The following is a 20,286-nucleotide window of genomic DNA, read 5'->3' as shown; positions in this document are numbered from 1 at the left end:
GTGACTGTACATGGGTATACGATGACTTGGAATTTCCTTTTAGTGTGATGTATGGCAACTTGCTCTGAATGTAAAGAAATCTATCTTAATGCAGATGAAAGAGAATAAACGAATACTGTAATTTTCATATACAGTATTAGTGTAGCTGTGCTTGACACAGTCAAGGGGATTAATTTCTAGGCATAAAGTTGTAAAGCGATATGAAGTGGTACGAGCACATAAGAACAATAGTAGGAGTGCCTTTGGTTTACTGGGAGAGTTTTAGGAAGGAGTAGTTCATCTACAAAGAAGACTGTATATAGAACAGTGGTGCGACAACTTCTTGAATACTACTCGAGTGTTTGGGAATCCAACTAGGGCGGAGAAAAGGGAGTCGTTTATGCAATTTAGAGGCGAGCTGCTAGTTTTGTTATCGGTAGGTGCGATCAGCATGCTAGTGTTACTGACATGCTTTGTGAATTCAAAGGGGAACTACTGCATGCAAAACTACGTCCTTTTCGCGAAACACTACTGAGAAAATTAAGAGGGCAGGTGTTTGCAGTTGACCGGAGATCGATTCTACTGCCGCCAATGTGCATTTCGCGTTAAGGACAGCGAGGATAAGAAAAATCAGAGCTCATACAGAGGTATGCAGACAGTACGTTTTTCCTGCTTCGTCTGCTGCATTTTCACATATTCTTGTTACATCAACTGAGTCCAGTACCCCCTGTTTTTCTACTATGACTTGCTTTTTAGCTATTTTATATAACACCCTATAAATTGATTGGCCAGCCCAATGTTCCACTTATAACCAATAACTCATTGGCATGAGTTAGAATGTCACTATCGTTTCTGGTTTCGGTTCCTACCAAAGTACGGGCAGTTAGTCATACACAGAAGTTGACGCACCTTTTGCGTGTCACTGCGTTCCGCCTGTATGGGTCACACACCACCTGGCACAATAAGTCCTGGGCGCAACCGCTCTGCACCAGAAAACAGGAAAACAGTTCTGCAGCTGTTGCACTAGGTGTCCCTATCAGCGCCATAAAGATCACGAACTGTGTGTGTGTGTGTGTGTGTGTGTGTGTGAGTGAGTGAGGGGGGAGGGAGGATTGAGGAGGGGGGAGGGGAGTGGTTGGACGACCCAGCCGCGACTCGCATGGCCTGAAATAGTTACTGCGTATTCCTGCCGTGTGGCAGTATTTAGGCCCGCGCATCGCTGTGCAAAAGTGAGCTCTCGTCGAGCCAGAGCTACGGATGGACATCCGCCTCCTGCTGCCTCCTCGAGAACACCGCCTTGCGTCTGCAGCACCATCGACGTCCAGTCTTTGTGATTGGATGTTGTAATCGGGTTCACAAAGTTTGGCAGAACATTGACTGTATTCAGATTGTTCAAGGATCTGTATCACTCTGCACACACTAAAAGCAAACACTTGTGGAACTTGGTTTCCGTGTGCAGCAGTGGAACTTTGTAAATATGATATTGTGGAAAATTCGTCCAAGTTCGAGAATTTGAGTTGTTGGACAAAGGCAATCAGCCTGTCGGTCACTTCTGGGTGATAATTGTGTTTGATTCGTTGGCGCAGACGAGTGTACAATTTTTCCAGTGAACTATATTTTAGGAAAATTAGTGACTTTAGTTCCGCCTATGGTGGATTCTTTAACCTTACTGAAAGTGTCTTCAGCCAAGTTCAAGACGTCATAAAGACAAGTAACGGACACACAACATATTAACGTCCATTAATAAGTGATACAGCGTGTTTACCACCCTCGTAATGATGACATGTTCATATTGTGATGCAATCGAAAACAGGCCTATCAAAAGGAATTGAACAGTGACAATTGTCGGTGGTTCGTAGATGGCTAGTATCACACATTTTTGATTCCTCAGGAACTGTGTTTCACCTTCGTTATCAGTGTCTAATATGCACTCTAAGACACAAAAAATGAGGCACCATGAAGGAGTTATGTAAACGTTACTACTGATATTCATACAGATACAGCTAAAAAGTGAAAAATTTTGTACTTTTGCAATCGATGTGCTAGGCTTGGGCACAGTCACCATAACAGGGTACTTGTCGATAAGAGGGCTTACAACTTTTGCTAAAGTTCATTCCGTGCACTCAGTTGGACATAACCATGTCTCGCAGCCATATGTAGATGTCAGCATCTAGCCCGCCCCGATAGCTGAATGGTCAGCGTGATGGACTGCCGTCCTAAGGGGCCCGGGTTCGATTTCTGGCTGGGTCGGGGATTTTCTCCGCTCAGGGGCTAGGTGTTGTATTGTCTTCACCATCTTTTCATCGACATCCGGCGCGCAGGTCGCCCAATGTGGCGTCGAATGTAATAAGACCTCTACCAAGACGGCCGGACCTGCCCTATAAGGGGTCTCCCGGCCAATGATGCCAAACGCTCATGTCAGGATTTAAAAGAAGGCCGTTGGAGCAATTGGCTATTCGCTCGACATTTGAATAGGAGCAACGACACTATTCGACGATACTGGCAGGAACGGGTGAACCATGGCTGAACTCAGCGTCAAGAAGACTCTGGTCGATCTAGCGAGATGATAGAAGGAGAGAACCGAGTAACCGTCAGAGAGGTACACAGAATCCCGAAAACCAGTATCATCGATCCGACGTACAGCTAAAGCTGCAGTGATCTCAGAGACTAACAAAAGGCGGCTCACAGAATGGGTGCTGAACTCACGGCGTCCCATTCGCCGCCTACCGTTGACCTACGTGCACCACAAAGCGCGCTTGCAGAGCTGTCGGGCACATGCGGGGTGGAGTCGCATTGGCTGGAGTATAACTGTCTTCAGTGATGAATCCTGCTTCGAACTGAGCAGTTCTTCATCACGTACAAAATCACAGCAGTTGAAGTTCGTGAACTTCGTTCAGGGGGAGACGATTTGGGAAGCACTTGCATCAACCCAAGCTGTGCGGCATCTGCTGACAGAAGAGCTGTTTCCGGTGCAGCACTCCCAGCAACGGGAGTCTTCCCGACGTGTCTCCTGCCCCAGTTCGACGCCGCATCTACAGGGAACGCCAACCAAAGTTATGATAACGAAAATGATGATGATTATGATAACATTGACACCGCATTGTGCAGTAGCAGTAGACACCCAAGCAGCTTCGACGTCATCTGCAGACCCTCCCTTATTTGCGCTTGAAGAGGTGTGCGGTGATCTTAGTAACACTAACGAGTACAAGAATCGCAAAACAGTAAAGTGCAGTTAAAAGTCAGGTCTGTCTATCATATACAAAAAGTATTTCTAATATTTCGAGTCCTACTAAAACGATTTTCAATTAGACTTACAAAATTGATAATAATTTAGAAGTGAGTCTCTTCTTAAGTAATTTGGAGGCTCCCAGTGTGTTGCAGGTTGCGCTAAGCCATATTATCAGACGTGGGCATCAGAGAGGAAAATCTATGATGTATCGTACACCAGATGCACTAGACAGGATTCCTTTGAGAGTAAAGAGCATGTGAACGCAGTTGAAACGAATATGTGGCCTCCTTCGACAGGCGTCTAAGGAAGGAAAAGGACCATTCGTCACTGCGCATTTACACGTGGATTTTATAAAAGGGTATGGACGCGTTTTCTTTCAACCCCGTCTCCCTACTCCGAAGGGCTTTGTTGGCACTCGAAACACGCAGAAGGATATACATACTACAGATAAATACTTCTCGATGCAAACTGACAGTGACTGAAATACGAAAAGTAATTGACCAGTTGAGTGTTAATACGTTTTGTGAGCAAGAACCATACTGTAGAAAGAATGAGGCTCCCATATTTTCGTGCGGAAATAGTAACAGGTACCGGCCACGATGAGGGAATGACTGCCACGGTCGTTACAAATGGAAATACAATGTGACCCAAGGTGGCAACGCTGCTGGACAAGCACAGGGTCACAATACAAGTGAAGGAGTGCAGACAAAGTGGGTTGTAGTAAGCATGCATTACTCTCACCCTATCGTACCTTATATAGGTAAACTTAGAGCAGATTCTCTATAAAGACGAGGTGCGTGTCTCCTTGTGACAACAGATGCGAATGCAAAATCATTTCTGTGGCACAGTAGGCAAGCTGACAAACGAGGGGAGGTACTAGAGGACGTAATACAGGTACTACAGCTGATGGTTTTAAATCTGGAAGGCCAGCCGAGTACATTCGAACAACAGGCTGGTGCAGCTACTAACATAGATGTCACTTTACCAAACGACATGGCAGCAGCTAAAATTAGTAATTGGCATGTGCTCCAGTAGCTAACACCGGTGGCCATAGTACAATTGTGGTAGAAGAGGGAAATGACAATAATACCGAAGACAAGCAGAGGAAAGCAGAGTTGTGTTAGGTATCACTAAATCTGATTCAGATGGCTTAGTTGCCTACCTCGGAGTATGTAGAATGGATTCGGTTCCGGTACATGTAGATTTGGGCGCGCAGCTACTAACTGAACTCTTGCAAATACACAGGACATTTATATTCGTAGGAAAAAGGTAAACAATCAGAATACGAGACCTTAGAGCCTTCCACGCTTAGGTGAAGGGTAAAAGATCGATAAGAAGAACGAACATACTCTAGGGAAATCAGAGTGCAGTGCTACGCCCCATGAATACAGCGCTATTAGGGCGTGCTACAAACCTTAGCTTCAGGAAACTGAAAGAATACGCTGGCAGAAATTTCTTCGAAGGTACCTGCAATTTGACATCTGTGAAAGACCGAATAAATTACTGACTGACAAGGTTAAGGGAACTACTATCATGTCCGCAATTCGTAAAGAGGATATCTCAATGACTACTTGACGGAGAGAGTCACCAGAATATCTGATAATCGCCCTGCCTCCTGATAATAACACAGACGCTGAGATACACGCGCAACTTATAAATGAAGTAGATTACGAATATGACTATCAGATGTTGGTAATACGGTCTGGTCAAGAAGAAGTTGCTGTCGCAGATTCCATTCTCAGAACTGCAAACGCACCTGGTCTGGATGGCGTATACTCTGGAGCCGTGCGGTTGGTAGGTCCACAGATAGTGCTAGAGTTGATAGCATTACTGTACGTTGCGTTGCGAATAGGTAGGATCCCGGCAACATGGAAAACAGCTAAACCAGTAATGAATGAAAAGGGAGGGATAAAAAACCGGCATCACCGAAAAGCTATAGACCTGTTCCCTTACTAAACGTCTTGGCCAAAGTTCAGCAACGTCTGCTCTGCGATCTGTTGCAGGCGCACAGAGAGCTCTTGCGTCTCAACCAGTGTCAATATGGCTTCAGAAAAAGGAAATGTGTACATGATGCGATTAGTAGAGTTCTTCAGAGTGTAGAAAATTCGACAGCGAAGTTTGCAGTCAAGGCAATGACTGACACTGCAGGAGAATTCGGCAGTCCTTGGTGGCCGGCAATGTTCGTATGCCTTATAGTTCTTGTAGCGTCCATTGCTTGCGGAGCAGAGCAAGGTAATCAAAAAGGTTACCAAGGCTGTCCTGAAAGCTGTATAAGTGGTCCAGTGTTCTGGAATCTTGGTGCTGAACCCATATTACATCTACTATACAGGTTAGATGTTACTGTAGATGTTTTGCATGCGCAGATAACATCCTAGTAGTTGTTTCTATACTCCTGGGCGAGACTGGAGGAAAAGACGAAATATGTGCTTATTCGGATGCAGCATTGTTGAAAGAGCGACAAACTAAGTATAGGTGTTCATAAAACCACATACATACTTCAGAAGGGATGACTTCCTCTTGCCAGAAATCGTTCCCTGGGGTTTGACGGAATATCTGTAATAGGCAGCACTGTTTTAAATATTTAGGCATTCTTCTAGACGAGAGAAGAAACTTTGTAGCACACGTAAAATCTGTTACTCAGAAAATGGCCATAATTATACACAAGATTGTCCATGCTGGCAGTGCTGACGATAAATTACCGTTGCATGTGGTGCGGTGATATTACGAAGCTTTCTTTCAATGGCATAGTCAACTTCGCTGCCAGCGTCTGGGCACCTCGTCTTATATTAGGCAGCAAATAAACAATATGAGACGAATTCAGGGGAGCGTATTCTGAGGCTCACTGTAATTGACGGAAAGTCATCGAGTAAAACAGAAGTGATTTCTGGCGTTCCCCAAAGTAGTATTATAGGCCCTTTCCTGTTCCTTATCTATATAAACGATTTGGGAGACCATCTGAGCAGCCGTTTTCGTTTGTTTGCAGATGACGCTGTCGTTTATTGACTAATAAACTCATCATAAGATAAAAGCAAACTGCTAAACGATTTAGAAGAAAAAAATATCTCAATGGTGCGAAAAGTGGCAGTTGACCCTAAATAACGAAAAGTGTGAGGTCATCCACATGAGTGCTAAAAGGAACACGTTAAACTTCGGTTACACTATAAATCAGTCTAATCTAAAAGCCTAGGAATTACAATTACGAACAACTTAAATTTGAAAGAACACACAGAAAATGTTGTGGGGAAGGCTAACCAAAGACTGCGTTTTATTGGGAGGACACAGCCCTACTAAGGAGACTGCCTACACTACGCTTGTCCGTCCTCTTTTAGAATGCTGCTGCACGGTGTGGGATCCTTACCAGATAGGACTGACGGAGTGTATCGAAAAAGTTCAAAGAAAGGCAGCACGTTTTGTATTATCGCGAAATGTGGGAGAGAGTGTCACAGAAATGATACAGGGTTTAGGCTGGAAATCATTAAAAGAAAGGCGATTTCGTAGCGAGGGAATAGTCTCACGAAATTCCAATCACCAGCTTTCTCCTCCGAATGCAAAAATATTTTGACACCGACCTACATAGGGAGGAACGATCACCACGATAAAATAAGGGAAGTCAAAGCTCATACGGAAAGATATGGGTGTTCATTCTTTCCGCGCGCTATACGAGACTGGAATAATAGAGAATTGTGAAGGTGGTTCGATGAACCCTCTGCCAGGCATTTAAATGTGATTGGTAGAGTATCCATAAACATGTAGATGTCCATATATTCCTTCCACCTTCCAGCTTTCCCTTCCTTGCCTTCCCATCTGAACTCTCGATTTAATGCAGCTGGTTTTCTTATATTCAAAGCTCTCTTTGATTTTCTTATAGGCGGTATCTACATTTCCCCTAGTTACACATGTTTCTATGGGCTTGCATTTGTTCTCTAGTCATTCCAACCAATTCATTTTACACTTTCTGTCCGTCTCATTCCTTAGACGTCTTTATTCCCTTTTGCTAACTTCATTTTCTGCATTTTTATATTTTTTTGTTTAATCAAATATGTCCAATATCTCCTTTGATATCCAATGTTTTCTACTATGTCTTGTGTTTTTAGCTGTTTTATGTACCATGGCAGAAATCGATTGGCCTGCCCAACGTCCAACCTGCACCGAATGGACTACTGTTGATATGAGTTAGAAAGTCTACTTTGATCCAAACTTCAACGTCCAATATCACTACCATATCTGGTTTCATTACTTGACGCAGAACGGCAGCTGTTCCTACACCAAAATTCAGACACATTATTATAAGTGTCCTCATCAGAGTTCAGGTCGTCATAAAGGTATTTCATTTACACAACGATGACATGCTCATTGTGATACGACTGAAAACGAGCCTAATTGAATGCTTTAAAAGTCGTAGACGGTAACTAGCACACATTTCTGATTCTAAACGTTAATTATAAGAACTTCCCTTCTCTGTCGTTCTTAGCATCTAATATACACTCTAAGACACGAAAACGACTCAAATTGGTCACAAATGGTTATTCACAGAGGTATCGACGGAAAATGAAGAACTGCAAACTTCGGCGACCGATGAAAAAATTTGTGACGCTGGAGCACAATGTCACCGCACACCTGGCAGGAATAGTAAACAGGGGTCATGATCATACCAGCGCATAAAGTATTTGAGGATTTCATTCCGTGTACTCAGATTATCAGTAACTATTCCTTGCAAACAGGCTCGTGGACAATGTCAGCAGATGGCAGTATTTGAAAGAAGAAATGTAGTTGAGTTCAAAGAAGCTGGAGTAATTGACCAATCGATAGACATATGAAAAGGAAACCCGCAACTATTGAACGATGCTGGCAAAAATGAGCGCACCATCGCCGAACACAGAGTTAATAAGTACACGTGACCTAGAGAGACGAAATAAGTCTGACTTCTTGGCATCCCTTACGCCGACTACCATCCACCTATGTGCAACCAGAAGATCGTTCACAGTGGTGTTGGGTACATACGGCCTGGGAGAGCGTTGGCTAGAGCAGAATTGTTTTCAGTGATGATTCTGGCTTCTAGCTGAGCCCCGATGACCACCCACGATGTATCTCAAGACGCCCGAGATAAAAGTGGGTTACCAATGTGACTGTTGGCCATCATACAGTCCGACAACCAGATATGATATCTTGGGGTGGGATTTCATTTCATAGCAAGGCCGTTTCCGCTGTAATCCGCTGCACCCTTACAGCAGATCGGTACGTTGACGATTCTTTTTGTTCTTCATGGCAAGGCATCTTGGTCTTGCATTTCAGCAAGATAATGTCCGCCCGCACACCGGAAGGTTATCTACTAACTATCTTCGTGATTTCCATACTCTACCTTGGTCAGAAAGGTCGTCAGATCTCTCCGCTATTGAGAACATTTAGTGCTCTATGGGCAGGAGAAAGAAAACTGGCGTTCTACGGATCGGAGCGTGGAATGTCAGATCCCTTAATCGAGCAGGTAGGTTAGAAAATTTAGAAAGGGAAAAGGATAAGTTAAAGTTAGATACAATGGGAATTTGAAGTTCGGTGGCAGGAGGAACAAGACATTTGGTCAAGTGAATACAGGATTATAAATACAAAATCAAATAGGGGTAATGCAGGAGTAGGTTCAATAATGAATAAAAAAAATAGGAGTGCGGGTAAGCTACTACAAACAGCATAGTGAACGCAATATTGTGGCCAAGATGGACATGAAGCCCACGCCTACTACAGTAGTACAAGTTTATATGCCAACTAGCTCTGCAAATGACGAAGAAAGTGATGAAATATATGATGGGACAAAAGAAATTATTCAGGTAGTTAAGGGAGACGAAAATTTAATAGTCATGGGCGACTGGAATTCGAGAGTAGGAAAAGGAAGGGAAGGAAACGTAGTAGGTGAATATGGATTAGGGCTAAGAAATGAAAGAGGAAGCCGTCTGGTAGAATTTTGCACAGAGCATAACTTAATCGTAGCTAACACTTGGTTCAAGAATCATGAAAGAAGGTTGTATACATGGAAGAACTCTGAAGATAGTAGAAGGTTTCAGATTATATAATAATAAGAGAGAGATTTAGGAACCAGGTTTTAGATTGTATGACGCTTCCAGATGCAGATGTGGAATCTGACCACAATCCATTGGTTATGAATTGTAGATTAAAACTGAAGATACTGCAAAAACGTGGGAATTTAAAGAGATGGGATCTGGATAAAGTGAAAGAACGAAAGGTTGTACAGACTTTCAGGGAGAGCATAGTGGAACAATTGACAGGAATGGGGGAAAGAAATACAGTAGAAGAAGAATGGGTAGCTTTGAGGGATGAAATAGTGAAGGCAGTAGACTATCAAGTAGGTATAAAGAAGGGCTAGTAGAAACCCTTGGGTAACAGAAGAGATACTGAATTTAATCGATGAAAGGAGAAAATATAAAAAGCAGTAAATGACGCAGGCAAAAAGGAATAGAAACGTCTCAAAAATGAGATCGACAGGAAGTGCGAAATGGCTAAGCAGGGATGGCTAGAGGACAAATGTAAGGATGTAGAGACTTATCTCCCTGGGGGTAAGATAGATACTGCCTACAGGAAAATTAGAGATACTGCCTACAGGAAAATTAGAGAAACTTTTGAAGAAAAGGGAACCCCTTGCATGAATATCAAGAGCTCAGATGGAAACCCAGTTCTAAGCAAAGAAGGGAAAGCGGAAATGTGGACAGAGTATATAGAGGGACTATACAGGGGCGATGTTCTTGAGGGCAATATTATGGAAATGGAAGAGGATGCAGGTGAAGATGAAATGGGAGATATGATACTGCGTGAAGAGTTTGACAGAGCACTGAAAGACCTAAGTCGAAACAAGGCCCCTGGAGTAGACAACATTCCATTAGAACTACTGATAGCCTTGGAAGAGCCAGTCGTGACAAAACTCTACCGTCCGGTGAGCAAGATGTATGAGACAGGCGAAATTCCCTCAGACTTCAAGAAGAATATAATAATTCGATTGCCAAAGAAAGCAGGTGTTGACAGATGTGAAAATGACCGAACTATCAGTTTAATAAGTCACATCTGCAAAATACTAACGCGAATTCTTTACAGACGAATGGAAAAACTGGTAGAAGCCGACCTCGGGGAAGATCAGTTTGGATTCCGTAGAAATACTGGAACACGTGAGGCAATACTGACCTTACGACTTATCTTAGAAGAAAGATTAAGGAAAGGCAAACCTACGTTTCTGGCGTTTGTATATTTAGAGAAAGCTTTTGACAATGTTGATTGGAATACTCTCTTTCAAATTCTGAAGGTGGCAGCGGTAAAATACAGGGAGGGAAAGGCTATTTACAATTTGTACAGAAAGCAGATGGCAGTTATAAGAGTCGAGGGACATGAAAGGGAAGCTGTGGTTAGGAAGGGAGTGAGACAGAGTTGTAGCCTCTCCCCGATGCTATTCAATCTGTATATTGAACAAGCAGTAAAGGAAATAAAAGGAAAAATTCGGAGTAGGAATTAAAATCCATTGAGAAGAAATAAATACTTCGAGGTTCGCCGATGACATTGTAATTCTGTCAGAGGCAGCAAACGACTTGGAAGAGCAGTTGAACGGAATGGATAGTGTCTTGAAAGGAGGGTGTAAGACGAACATCAACAAAAGCAAAACGAGGATAATGGAATGTAGTCGAATTAAGTCAGGTGATGCTGAGGGAATTAGATTAGGAAATGAGACACTTAAAGTAGTAAAGGAGTTTTGCTATTTGGAGAGCAAAATAACTGATGATGGTCGAAGTAGAGAAGATATAAAATGTAGACTGGCAATGGCATGGAAAGCGTTTCTGAAGAAGAGAAATTTGTTATCATCGAGTATAGATTTAAGTGTCAGGAAGTCGTTTCTAAAAGTATTTGTATGGAGTGTAGCCACGTATAGAAGTGAAACACGGACGATAAATAGTTTAGACAAGAAAAGAATAGAAGCTTTCGAAATGTGGTGCTACAGAAAAATGCTGAAGATTAGATGGGTAGATCACATAACTAATGAGGAGGTATGGAATAGAATTGGGGAGAAGAGGAGTTTGTGGCACAACTTGACTAGAAGAAGGGATCGGTTGGTAGGACATGTTCTGAGGCATGAAGGGATCACCAATTTAGTACTGGAGGCAGCGTGGAGGGTAAAAATCGTAGAGGGAGACCAAGAGATGAATACACTAAGCAGATTCAGAAGGATGTAGGCTGCAGTAGGTACTGGGAGACGATGAAGCTTGCACAGGATAGAGTAGCATGGAGAGCTGCATCAAACCAGTCTCAGGACTGAAGACCACCACAACAACAACATGGGCAGGGCCCTACAAACAACTCTGAATTTTGTTGATCTATAGCACCAATTGGACCGAATTTGGCACTGTATCCCTCTGGTCGACATGCAACAAGTCTATCAATCAATTCCAGCCGAACAGCTACTTGCATAAGCACCAGACATAGATAATTTTCTTACAGACTTGCTCAATTTGTGTAGTTCTTTCTCGTGAATAAACCATTCAATTTTTGAAATGGGACTCCTTCATTTGTCTGTACATGAACATCACATCTACAGATTTCCGCGGCATTGGTATAATTCCTTCTTGTTGCGTCGTATTTTCTTTAATTTTTTATTAAGTTTACTCGATATCTCTAATGCATTTTTTATCTACTTTTCAGTTGTTGATTTGGTCTTCAACGCTCTTTGAACAAATGTCTGCAAACCAGCCACGCTCATGCGACAGGCAAGGAATAGCACCTTAAACATTTCTTGCCTGCCACAGTCATGGAAACAATAAAGCCAATATGCAGGGACCTATCAGATAAAAAATTACTCAGCAAATGTCTACATGGTCGAACGCAAAACCCTAATGTGAGTTTCAACATCTGTGTGTGGCAACGAGTACCAAAAACAGTGTTTGTTGGATGGACAGTACTCAAAATGGTTGCGTTGGATGCTGTCATCTGTTTCAATGATGGTGTAATCAGCAGGATAAAAGTAATGGACAACTTAAACATCCAGCCAGGAAATAATAGGATAGCTGCTCTGACTGCCATAGATCGTCAGCGAGTAGTTGAAGCTGAATGGGCTGTGGAAGCCACACCTATAGAGTCCAGTGTAAGGAAAAGGCCCCTGAAGAAGTCTACAGATGATAAAGAAGCAGCTGGCCAGGAAGATTATGCTGCTGGAATGCTCTGAAAGAGGCATACGGTGAGTCAACAACACTGTGAATACTCTTTTCTCATTTTCTTCACACTACATTTTCAGAACATTAGTTACATATAACTTCTCAATGGTTTCATCCATGTTCACCAAATTTCTCTCAAGTGAAGAATGGGATAGGATCTTTGTATTGTGCCTACTACATCGCAGAAATTATCTATGTTTGTCATTCTGTATATAATTTTAGCGCTTATTTTTAGACAAAATAATAATGTGGTACAATAAGGGTTATCCTATTTCCTCAGATATACACCAAACTACAAAACGTGAGGCATTATGTGTTCCTATGAATGTTGACAGCAGTCTGTCACGGTCTGAATGCTATTAGACTGATGATGGACCGAAAATCGTATCTGAATGGGAAGTGTATTATAAAGACACCTATTAGGCAAAATACTGTAATTCTTAAACTGTAAAAGATATTTTAATAAATTTCCTTATACACTTTGAGTTAATGTTATTGATTGTTGGTAAAAAAACCACACCTTCCTCCCATTGTAGATAAAGAGTAATGTGCACTGGCAGCGAGGTATGAAAATACAGCCCGTTCACGTCCAGGTCCCTTAAAGAGACACTGATGCATTTATCGCGTCGTCAGACACTGCCGCCTTTTGGCAGCTAGGACATGAATTTTCGGACATCGACATCTGAGAGAAAAAAAGTATTGTCCCTTTAGGCGACAGCTAATGTATTTTGTTTCCACATGTTTTATACCAGGATATATCTTCGATTGGTTGATAGGACCCTTCCTGGGACAACAACCGGTTTTTCTGGAGGCAATTTACAGTAGTTTTGCAGCTATGTGAGAGTAGGGGAGAGACCAGCATCAAATTAATATTCGGACTGAAAACCATAACAACAACAAAAGTATGTCTTGTACGACAGATTTAATGTTTTTAGGAAAAAGAAGATAAGGAATAAAATTGTTATTTATGCTTTCCAGGGTATTATCTAACACATAATCCCATTGTGTTATTTAATCTAAAAAGAAGGATATTTCGTTTAGCGTAATTTTATTCCTTCGCTCTGAGGGGAAAGGAGTGTGTACTCAGCTAATCACTAAAATGTATTTAAAAATATTACTGAAGTATACAAGGATAATCGATGTAATGTATAAATGTAATAGTAAAACTTTAATCATCAATACGAAAGTTGGTTCGAACACCGTAGTAGAAATAAATACTTCGAGGTTCGCCGATGACATTGTAATTCTGTCAGAGGCAGCAAACGACTTGGAAGAGCAGTTGAACGGAATGGATAGTGTCTTGAAAGGAGGGTGTAAGACGAACATCAACAAAAGCAAAACGAGGATAATGGAATGTAGTCGAATTAAGTCAGGTGATGCTGAGGGAATTAGATTAGGAAATGAGACACTTAAAGTAGTAAAGGAGTTTTGCTATTTGGAGAGCAAAATAACTGATGATGGTCGAAGTAGAGAAGATATAAAATGTAGACTGGCAATGGCATGGAAAGCGTTTCTGAAGAAGAGAAATTTGTTATCATCGAGTATAGATTTAAGTGTCAGGAAGTCGTTTCTAAAAGTATTTGTATGGAGTGTAGCCACGTATAGAAGTGAAACACGGACGATAAATAGTTTAGACAAGAAAAGAATAGAAGCTTTCGAAATGTGGTGCTACAGAAAAATGCTGAAGATTAGATGGGTAGATCACATAACTAATGAGGAGGTATTGAATAGAATTGGGGAGAAGAGGAGTTTGTGGCACAACTTGACTAGAAGAAGGGATCGGCTGGTAGGACATGTTCTGAGGCATGAAGGGATCACCAATTTAGTACTGGAGGCAGCGTGGAGGGTAAAAATCGTAGAGGGAGACCAAGAGATGAATACACTAAGCAGATTCAGAAGGATGTAGGCTGCAGTAGGTACTGGGAGACGATGAAGCTTGCACAGGATAGAGTAGCATGGAGAGCTGCATCAAACCAGTCTCAGGACTGAAGACCACCACAACAACAACATGGGCAGGGCCCTACAAACAACTCTGAATTTTGTTGATCTATAGCACCAATTGGACCGAATTTGGCACTGTATCCCTCTGGTCGACATGCAACAAGTCTATCAATCAATTCCAGCCGAACAGCTACTTGCATAAGCACCAGACATAGATAATTTTCTTACAGACTTGCTCAATTTGTGTAGTTCTTTCTCGTGAATAAACCATTCAATTTTTGAAATGGGACTCCTTCATTTGTCTGTACATGAACATCACATCTACAGATTTCCGCGGCATTGGTATAATTCCTTCTTGTTGCGTCGTATTTTCTTTAATTTTTTATGAAGTTTACTCGATATCTCTAATGTATTTTTTATCTACTTTTCAGTTGTTGATTTGGTCTTCAACGCTCTTTGAACAAATGTCTGCAAACCAGCCACGCTCATGCGACAGGCAAGGAATAGCACCTTAAACATTTCTTGCCTGCCACAGTCATGGAAACAATAAAGCCAATATGCAGGGACCTATCAGATAAAAAATTACTCAGCAAATGTCTACATGGTCGTACGCAAAACCCTAATGAGAGTTTCAACATCTGTGTGTGGCAACGAGTACCAAAAACAGTGTTTGTTGGATGGACAGTACTCAAAATGGTTGCGTTGGATGCTGTCATCTGTTTCAATGATGGTGTAATCAGCAGGATAAAAGTAATGGACAAATTAAACATCCAGCCAGGAAATAATAGGATAGCTGCTCTGACTGCCATAGATCGTCAGCGAGTAGTTGAAGCTGAATGGGCTGTGGAAGCCACACCTATAGAGTCCAGTGTAAGAAAAAGGCCCCTGAAGAAGTCTACAGATGATAAAGAAGCAGCTGGCCAGGAAGATTATGCTGCTGGAATGCTCTGAAAGAGGCATACGGTGAGTCAACAACACTGTGAATACTCTTTTCTCATTTTCTTCACACTACATTTTCAGAACATTAGTTACATATAACTTCTCAATGGTTTCATCCATGTTCACCAAATTTCTCTCAAGTGAAGAATGGGATAGGATCTTTGTATTGTGCCTACTACATCGCAGAAATTATCTATGTTTGTCATTCTGTATATAATTTTAGCGCTTATTCTTAGACAAAATAATAATGTGGTACAATAAGGGTTATCCTATTTCCTCAGATATACACCAAACTACAAAACGTGAGGCATTATGTGTTCCTATGAATGTTGACAGCAGTCTGTCACGGTCTGAATGCTATTAGACTGATGATGGACCGAAAATCGTATCTGAATGGGAAGTGTATTATAAAGACACCTATTAGGCAAAATACTGTAATTCTTAAACTGTAAAAGATATTTTAATAAATTTCCTTATACACTTTGAGTTAATGTTATTGATTGTTGGTAAAAATCTCCTCTGTGAGCCCGATCTGGTAGGGATCCCACACTGATGAGCAATACTCAAGTATAGGTCGAACGAGTGTTTTGTAAGCCACCTCCTTTGTTGATGGACTACATTTTCTAAAGACACTCCCAATGAATCTCAACCTGGTACCCGCCTTACCAACAATTAATTTTATATGATCATTCCAATTCAAATCGTTGCGCACGCGTACTCCCAGATATTTTACAAAAGTAACTGCTACCAGTGTTTGTTCACCTATCATATAATCATACAATAACGGACCCTCCTTTCTATGTATTCGCAATATCTTACATTTGTCTACGTTAAGGGTCAGTTGCCACTCCCTGCACCAAGTGCCTATCCGTTGCAGATCTTCCTGCATTTCGCTACAACTTTCTAATGCTACAACTTCTCTGTATACTACAGCATCATCCGCGAAATGCCGCATGGAACTTCCGTCACTATCTACTAGGTCATTTATATATTTTATGAAAAGCAATGGTCCCATAACACTCCCCTGTGGCACGCCAGACGTTACTATAACGTCTGTAGACGTCTCTCCATTGAGAACAACATGCTGAGTTCTGTTTGCTAAAAACTCTTCAATCCAGCCACACAGCTGGTCTGATATTCCGTAGGCTCTTACTTTGTTTATCAGGTGACATTGCGTAACTGTATCGAACGCCTTCCGGAAGTCAAGGAAAATTGCATCTACCTGGGAGCCTGCATCTAATATTTTCTGGCTCTCATGAACAAATAATGCGAGTTGGGTCTCACACGATCGCTGTTGATCCTACAGAGTAGATTCTGGGTTTCCAGAAATGTCATGATACGCGAGCAAAAAACATGTTCTAAAATTCGACAACAGATCGATGTCACAGATCTAGGTCTATAGTTTTGCGCATCTGCTCGACGACCCTTCTTGAAGACTGGGACTACCTGTGTCTCCTTTCCAATCATTTGGAAACGTTCATTTCTCTAGAGACTTGCGGAACACGGCTATTAGAAGGGGGCAAGTTCTTTCGCGTACCCTGTGTAGAATCGAATTGGTATCCCGTCAGGTCCAGTGGATTTTCCTCTGTTGAGTGATTTCAGTTGCTTTTCTATTCCTTGGACACTTATTTCGATGTCAGCCATTTTTTCGTTTGTGCGAGGATTTAGTGAAGGAACTGCACTGCGGTCTTCCTCTGTGAAACAGCTTTGGAAAAAGGTTTTTAGTATTTCAGCTTTAAGCGTGTCATCCTCTGTTTCAATGCCATCATCCTCCCAGAGTGTCTGGATTCGGGCCACTTATTTATTTAATGTAAGACCAGAACTTCCTAGGAATTTCTGTCAAGTCGGTACATAGAATTTTACTTTCGAATTCACTGAACGCTTCACGCATAGCCGTCGTTACGCTAACTTTGACATCGTTTAGCTTCTGTTTGTCTGAGAGGTTTTGGCTGCGTTTAAACTTGCAGTGAAGCTCTCTTTGCTTTCGCAGTTTCCTATCTTTGTTCTTGAACCACGGTGGGTTTTTCCCGTCCCTCACAGTTTTACTTGGCACGTACCTGTCTTAAACGCATTTTACGATTGTATTGAACTTTTTCCATAAACACTCAACAATGTCAGTGTCGGAACAGAAATTTTGGTTTTATCTGTTAGGTAGTCTGAAATCTGCCTTCTATTACTCTCGCTAAACAGATAAACCTTCCTCCCTTTTTTATATTGCTATTTACTTCCACATTCAGGGATGCTGCAACGGTCTTATGATCACTGATTCCCTGTTCTGCGCTAACAGAGTCGAAAAGTTCGGGTCTGTTTGTTGTCAATAGGTCCAAGATGTTATCTCCAAGAGTCAGTTCTCTTTTTAATTGCTCGAGCTAATTTTCGGATAGTGCACTCAGTATAATGTTACTCGATGCTCTGTCCCTACCACCCATCCTAAACATCTGAGTGTCCCAGTCTATATCTGGTAAATTGAAATCTCCACCTAAGACTATAACATGCTTAGAAAATTTATGTGAAATGTATTCCAGATTTTCTCTCAGTTGTTCTGCCACTAATGCTGCTGAGTCGGGAGGTCGGTAAAAGGAGCCAATTATTAACCTAGCTCGGTTGTTGAGGGTAACCTCCACCCATAATAATTCACAGGAACTAACCACTTCTACTTCACTACAGGATAAGCTACTACTAACAGTGACAAACAAGCCACCACCGGTTGCATGCAATCTATCCTTTCTAAACACCGTCTGTGCCTTTGTAAAAATTTAGGCAGAATTTATCTCTGCCTTCAGCCAGCTTTCCGTATCTATAACGATTCCAGCTTCGGTGCTTTCTATCAGCGCTTGAAGTTCCGGTAATTTACCAACGCAGCTTCGACAGTTTAGACAGTTTACAATTACGATACTGATTGCTGCTTGGTCCCCGCATGTCCTGACTTTGCCCCGCACCCTTTGAGGCTGTTGCCCTTTCTGTACTTGCCCGGGGCCATCTAACTTAAAAAACCGCCCAGTCGACGCCTCACAACCCCTGCTACCCGTGTAGCCGCCTGCTGTGTGTAGTGGACTCCTGACCTATCCAGCGGAACCCGAAACCCCACCAAACTATGGTCTCTAAGGAAACGTACCGTTGTAGCTGTCCATTGCACAATACAGTTGTTAACATTCATTAAAGTTGCTTTATCTGTCACCTACTTATTTTCAGTATACATCTGCAATTAGAACATCGAATAAGCTTTTAGATGACTATGTATTTAGTGGAGATGTACCAGAAAACAGTAGTGTGATGTGGCTTCGCATCATGTTACTAGTAATGGGACTGCATGTGAAAACACTCTTCGATTTACATTCCAGTACATTGTTTCAATACGTAATCCAACTTCAGAAACTTCCGATGATGCTTGACTTGTAGAGACAGATATCCTCACTGAGTTTTTGTCAACGTTCAAGTGCTAGAATGATATATTCTCAAATTTATAGTTTAGTTTCGCAATGAGAATGGTGTCATCGATCTTTCTCCTTTTCGATTACACATAAGGGCGGTATTTCTTATCGTTGGTTCGTGCTGTTATTTTCTGCCGTCGGTGAAAAAGAAAAGTCGTAAACAAGCTCCAGCTGTGTAGGGTCATACTGAGTTGACATGGCAGTGTAGGAAAAATATTATGCTATCCTGTCACTTAAGGAAGTGCAATTAATAACTTGGAGCACTGTCGAATGTTAAACCTATTAGCTGTTTATGAGCTATTATTGTGTTTTCTTCATGTAGAAACAGCTGGGTAAATTTCAATCACAAACACAGCTATTACGTCGTGCATGTTACTGTTTAGCTTATATGATGATGAAGTGTAGTTTAGATTTAGGGCTTTTCATGACTGACACAAAGAAGGAACAGTGCATCCTTGAGCTAATACATTGACTAGGCAATATGGATAGCCGTAAAAATCGTATTCTCGTCATATACCACGGAAGGATGTTTGATTTAAGCCATTAGATTGTAGCGTAGTTTATTAATTAGTAACTTCAACCCACCACCAACATACATACAAAACAAATTTTTGTTCCAGCCCCGGGGGAAGATATTTCGCATATCATGCTGTAATAGCTGACAAAATCTGATGTTGTAATAACCGAACAAGTTGTATATCTGAAACTAATGTAGTATAGTAATGACTTGTGAATTAAGTTCAGTCTAGTAGTGAAGCCTTCAGATAGTTGCTATCAAAACAAATTTATTGTCTTCAGAGGAAATGTACAACTTATGACACGCTATTGCTCGACTTTTGAAGAACTTATTATTTTGATTCATCTACTACGAATTACTAACACAGAATTATGATAACTAATTCTCGAATAGCAACAAATGTATAAGCTCAATCAATTATATCGACTGTACATGTCGTTTTTGATACAAGCAGCTGCTTTTATTACAAAATCTACGGTTACAGACATATCGGCACGGTCCCTGGTTTTTCTTGCGATCGAGTTGTGAGAGACTGCTGCAAAACTTACTCGTAGACACGGTCTGGTCATGTCTAACGTGCTGTTTGTTATCGTTACAGCAATGTTCCGACGCATGAAGAAGTTTTTCTCCCGGTGTTTGGGAGGGGAGAAAGAAGAGGGTTTGCGACTGGAGAACTTGGTCGCTGTCCGGGGTACTGTACAGGTGAGCCACGTCACGTTTCATCACTGGTGACGTAATATGCAAAGCAGTAAAGTCTGAGAGCTACCTGATTGTACATAACATGAACAGTAGATATTGCAAACTGTCACGATTTACTATAAATGAATATTTGGTTCGCTATAAACATCCCACGTGACACGTCATTGTAAATAACACGTCTTAGATAGGCATCTCTGCCCGAGTGATGATTGTGACGATTATATAAAATACTAGCTAACTACCTAACTCCGTCCAATCACTCATCTGGAGTTCCAAAGGTAACGATCGACCGCCTCGTCATCGTCAGCCGATAGACATCACCGTATGGAGGAGCATGTGGTTAGCATACTGCTCTTC

This window comes from Schistocerca cancellata, chromosome 6 (assembly GCF_023864275.1).
Source record: "Schistocerca cancellata isolate TAMUIC-IGC-003103 chromosome 6, iqSchCanc2.1, whole genome shotgun sequence".
Taxonomy (NCBI): Eukaryota; Metazoa; Arthropoda; class Insecta; order Orthoptera; family Acrididae; genus Schistocerca; species Schistocerca cancellata.
The sequence above is the reverse complement of the archived record's forward strand: the minus strand, read 5'-3'. Positions refer to the sequence as shown.